This window comes from Echinops telfairi, unplaced genomic scaffold (assembly GCF_000313985.2).
Source record: "Echinops telfairi isolate 266 unplaced genomic scaffold, ASM31398v2 ScPeMD7_42;HRSCAF=159, whole genome shotgun sequence".
NCBI lineage: Eukaryota > Metazoa > Chordata > Mammalia > Afrosoricida > Tenrecidae > Echinops > Echinops telfairi.
Window position 1 is genome coordinate 3,380,666 of NW_022103940.1, and position 5,931 is coordinate 3,386,596.

Consider the following 5,931-nt stretch of genomic DNA (forward strand, 5'->3'; position numbering starts at 1 on the left):
GACCTGCGGAGACAACAACATGCACAAAAACAAGACAGAGCAAAACCAAGCAACAATGTACAACAAAACAGCAACAACATCAAGCCACTGACAAAGAACAAATTAAAATATACCAAGAAAGAAAAGCTTGTACTTAGTTCAAGGATCGCTGGCCTTTAAGAGTGTTTGGTAGTGCTCTGTTTCATGGAGAAACCAGTACAGAATCAGCAAGGAGTTGGTGATCTCACAGCAAAAGATGATTGTATTGAACTCTATGTAGGACTTTCCAAGCACCAGGTCCAAGATCATACACGAGATACACAGTGTGTGGTGTGCCAGCATCAGGGCACCCTCAGACTGGAAGTAGATGCAGCAGCCCAGGTTAAAGAAGAAGTAGCCCCAACATGAGACAACGTGTGCTTGGAGAGGTGTTTTCGGCAAGCTTGGGTGAGTAAAAAGGCCAAGGGCCATCAATGAAGTCAATATAAGCCAAGAGGCCTATCGAGAGGACTCAGTAGGTGAAGGTCACCAGCCAGCAGCTCCACTCAATACTGTGCTGATTCAGGCAGCAGAATGAACTAGAGCCAGCCACATAGGCTGTACAGCACCTATGATGTGCCTTGGAGGATGTAAGCAAGTTACTTTAGTCTCTGGAGTCTTGGTTTAATTTTTTTAATTAAAAAATGAAAGAAACAAAGAAAGATTGAATGACTCTCTGGTTAGGTTCAATTCTGACTGAGTTCTGAGATGGATTTTATAAAACATCTAGGACGATTTTCAAAGCAATGGCCAGTAATACAAAAAGTAACCTAGAGTGAAAAAGAACCTTCCAGGCATGTTTCCATTTAAAGGTCAGTGCCACCTGCCAGTAAGGTGATCAGCACATTTGCATATACCCATTAGGAATTTTTGGAGCACTCTTCTCTAGGTCCTAATTCCTTGACAGAAGAAATGGTAAGCCATTTACAAAGAAAAGAAATTTGTGTTTTCCATTCCTACTCCAGATGTGGAAGGAGAAGGCTGGGTGGACTCATCTGACTCTTGGTCTTACAGCTAATGGAGTTGACAGCAAGCTGTTACCTAAGCACCTTGTAGGTACCACAATTGCATCTCCATTAGCACTTGCCCTGCAGATTACAGGCCATGCACTACTCCCATGCTTCAAGCCCTAAGGCAGTAGATACCCCGCCCCTTCAAAGACCATGCCAGACCATCTCCACCCTTCTACCCCCACCAATGGTCCAGGTCGCCAGTGCTGCGGGTCAGGCTGGTGTTCCTTCTGGCTTGCTCTTCCTCCTGGGGAGCTGGCAGGGCCAGGTGCTGTTCTCGCTGCCCAGGTAACTGCAGTTAACTGGCTTAGTGGTCCAAGAAGCCTCAGGTTCCTAGGTACCCTGAACTCAGAGTCCAGATTCATATATGATATTCTTGATGTCATTTTACAACTTGTCTAATATTTGATCATTAGCAGTCAGTGCATCAAATACAATTTTTGGATAGTCTTCAAATTCAGGTGGGATATACCTAAGGTTTTCTATTTGTTACCCTGTGTAGTATTAAATTAAAATGGCGTGGAGGGGGTGGGGGGCCAGCCCCACCCGCTACTGGAACTCACTGGTTCAGTAATACTACTTCTGGGTTCAGCAATGCACAATTGTACGGTTGAGATATATAGGTATTATATTAAAGTCATCGAGAGCATGAGAGATATTACAATAATACTGTCAGACACATTACATGGTAGCATTGCTCACCTTGGCCCAGCTTGGTGGTCCACATGGAGAGAGGGGGAAGGGAAGGAGAGCAGGGGAACAAGGGAGAGGGGGAAGAGAGGGGAGTGACCAGGGAGTGAGCAGCAAGGAGCGATCAGAGAGAGTCAGAGAGCTCTATATTGCTGTCTCACACCTATATACCTTTTGGGGGCATGCAAGCCCACTAATTACAGGTAGAGACATACGTCACAGGAAGGGTTACACTATAGGGTACACAGTAATGAGAGGGTGGTCTAGGGGGTGGTCTCTGGGTCTCCATAGGAACCATTATTAGTAGGATGAAAACTCCACCTACAGGAGCCTGTCCACTGTCCCCAGAGGCAGGGAGCAGGCCCACCCCTGTGGTGGGATGAGACAGCAGTCTGGCAACTGATTGCCCTCAGGAGAGGGAATGCCTGCGCATCTGACCTCCCCCCATAACCCTGGACTTGTTTTTATTTTCTTCAGTGTCAACCTGAACATATATATAAGCAATTAATTCTCTGTTCCACAATTAATTCTCTGTTCCTCAATCATAGCCTTAATTGAGCTTCTCCACTGTCTCTTTCTATAGATGTAGTCAATTTGACTTCTGTGTATTTCATCTAGCAAGGTCCAACATGTACAGTTATTTATGTTGTTGAAAAATGGTATTTCAAATGAAGAAATAATTGGTCATGCAATATTATGTCATGTCATCTCCAGCTTTGTTTTTACCAACAAGGCAGTATTTTCCAGCTACAGATTTTTCCTCTTTTTCTCCAACTTTGCCATTCCATTTACCAGTAATTTTCACTGCATCTTATTTGCATGTTTCAATCAATTTCAGACTTAAGAAGTTAGAATTCTTTGATTTCTTCATCATTAGCTTTAGTGGTTAGTGTATAAATTTGAATAATATAGGCATCTAAATATTATCTTATCACAGCATTGTACTTCAAGATAGCTCTTGAAATGTTCTTTTTGATGATTAATGTGATACCATTCTTCTTGAATATCTTCCCGTATATATTGTTCAATTAAAAATGTACAATTCAGTCCATTCCAGTTCTCTAATGCCTAAAATATTTTTATGTGTTCTTTTCCAATTTCCTTTGTGCGTTCCACATTCTGAGTAATTGATGTTTGCAACTGTTTTGTCCCCTAATTTTTGACAATACCCCCAAAGATTTGCGCCATCCATATCATTAATGTTGATTTTAAGGAGAACACTTCCTCCATTGCATTTTGAGTGTCTTCTGATGTGAGGAGCTCATCTTTTAGCACTATATCAGATAACGGTATGCTGTTAGTAATAAGATTTTCAGTGGCTAAACTCGACCGTTATTGTTACTTCCTTATCTGTCTGAGTCTGGAAGCTCCACTGAAAACACTTTACCTGGATGACCAGGCTGGTAAGTGAAATACCAATAGCACAGCTTCCAGCATCACAGCAATGCAAACATGACCACAGTAGGACAAACCGATATGAGTGATAGTGAACTGTTTATTATGTTGGGGAGGACAGATAAGGAAGATTGCTTTCAGGGATTATACTCTATATACTATCTTTTAGCATGACCACCACAACAAAATACCTTGTGAGAGACAAGATTTTGCCTAGTAGCTTCTACAGTTTCATTAAGATATTATACATCCTGATAATTTTTTAGTGAAGACACTTTTGCTATGACTAGACAAAACAGCCCTGGAGAGTACTTGTGCCCTGATATTAGCTTGGCAAAGTGAATAAAAAGTCAAAGTAATTCACATATCACTGCATTCTAAAAGTATAACTGATGAGCATTTCTAAAGTAGCTGCTATTGCATGGTAGAATTTGGTTTTCAACTATATGTAAATATGTGTGTGTATGCATGGACATGAGTATAGGAAGAATACTACTGTGTCTTATAGTTACTGCTGGGCAGCAGAGCTAAATGATAAATACCATGAACTTTAGATTTAAGCTTGATTCAAATAATAGCCTTGCCATTTATCACAAGTATGGCCTTGGGTAAGTAACATATGCCATAATTTTCCAATTTATAAGATGAAAATAATGTCTACATTGTATTGTAAAAACTAAGTGAGTACCTATGTATAAAGCCTAAGAGCAGTTCCTGGCATAGTATAACGATTATATTAGTATTTGCTATTGGAATAGTTGTCATTCTATACTAGATTTTGAAAGACCTGTGAAAAAGCAAACAAATACATAATGAACACTCTCAATAATTATTAAAGTAAGAAATGTTTCATTAAACATCTAAAACTATATAACATTGTATAAAATTCATGAAATGTTTGGATGTTGTTAGTATCCATTTAGTTTAGTAGTTCCAGTTGATTTAAAGCAAAATATCTTAAGGAAACGTGCACAGAAGTTTTAATGCAAAATAATTTATGATATCCATATACTTACCTAATTTGATAATTTTAAAGATATTTTCATGTTAAGTGCTGTTGTAATTTTATTACTCAGTGCCATCAAATTGGCTTAAAGTCATAATGACACCATTTATTTTTTTCTTGACTTTTTTTGAATTATAATTCACATCACACTATTCAATATGTAAGTATATTAAAGACAGTTGTGCAGTTATTATCTCAATCAATTTTAGAACATTTTCTTTATTCTTGTATCCACCAATATGATACTATTTTAAGCTACTTCTCTAATTGCTTTGCTATTTGCAAGCTTTATGCTTATTTTTAAGAATAATAGCATTTTTATCCCTATTAATTTGCATTTTAGAATTATAATGAGTAAATATAGCATAAAAAGATTTATTAATATATTTGTTTTTTGCTAAACATATGACTCAAAGAGTAAAAGTGGAAATATGAACAAATAGTGGCTTCAAGCAGTTAGTATGCAATGCGCTAGTGTAAAGTACATTTTATGGAGGATAAGGAGAGAATTCATTAATCTGGCAAATCAGTTAAGTGGATTCTAGATTAGAGGGCTTATATTTCAGTCTATTATAAAATAAATTGTCATCTGATCTTACAAATATCAATGATATTTGCAAAAGGAATTATGGATTACTTGTATTATGGACATTTATGTTATTACAAAATGTAATGGATAACCTGTAGCTTTTCCCAGAGGAATGGCTTATTCCTTTTATTTCTTGCTTTCTTCATGTAACTAAATTCATATATGAGTACCTTTTAAAATGTTAGCTAAATATATGTAGCTTCTAAGCATTGACCGTTCTATTAGAGAGTGTAGTTGATAACATTCTTGATTATTTTAACTAATTTTAGGTGACTTGAAGTTGTAAATTAATGCTTATACCCTTTCTACATGTAATAATGTAATGATTCTGTGTTTAATGATGTAATACTTTTCTGGTTATGCATAGTCTGAAGTAAATTTGGTTATTAATTCACCTTTAAAACATAGACACCCAAATTTCCTGATTAAATATGTTTCTTAATGAGCTAAAGAAAAATTAAATAGTTTTTCATTGAAATAATAAAAAAGGCTAAGTGAATCAAAATTGTTGTTAGGTTCTAACCCATAGCAACCTTATGTACAACAGAAGGAAATACTGCCTTGTCCTGCGCCATCCTCACAACTGTTTCTATGTTTGAGCGCATTGTTACAGCCACTGTGCCAATTCATCTCCTTGACAGTCTTCCTTTGTTTCACTGCCCCTCCACTCTACCAAGCATGATGTCCTCTCTACAAGCTGTTCTCTCCTAACAACTTTCCCAAAACATGTAAGACGAAGTCTTGCTACCCTTGCCTCTAAAGAGCACTCCGGCTACATCGCTTCTAAAAGAGGTTGGTTTGTCATTTTATTTTTATATTTTTAAATCATTTTATTGGGGCTCATACAACTCTTATCACAATCCCTACATTCATCCATTGTGTCAAGCACATTCGTACATTTGTTTCCCTCATCATTCTCAAAACACTTGCCTTCTAATTAAACCCTTGGTATCAGCTCCTCATTTTGTCCCTCCCCCCCCCCCTCCCCCCTCTCTCATGAACCCTTGATAATTTATAAATTATTATTATTTTGTCTTGTCTTACACTGTCCGACATCTCCCTCCCTTCACCCACTTTTCTGTTGTCCGGCCCCCAGGGAGGGGGTTATATGTAGATTCTTCAACATTCTTTTCCAGAACCACAATTCAATTACATTGATTCTTCTTCAGTTTTTCTTAGCTAATGTCCAACATGCACATGCATATAAAGTCATTGAAAATAGT

The 5,931-nt window shown here is 37.6% G+C and overlaps 1 pseudogene; it reads right to left on the reverse strand.

Moving 5' to 3' along the window:
* LOC101647895 overlaps window positions 1-5,581 on the reverse strand; it is a 7,480-nt pseudogene extending 1,899 nt beyond the window's left edge.
* Window positions 5,582-5,931: the final 350 nt, after the last annotated feature.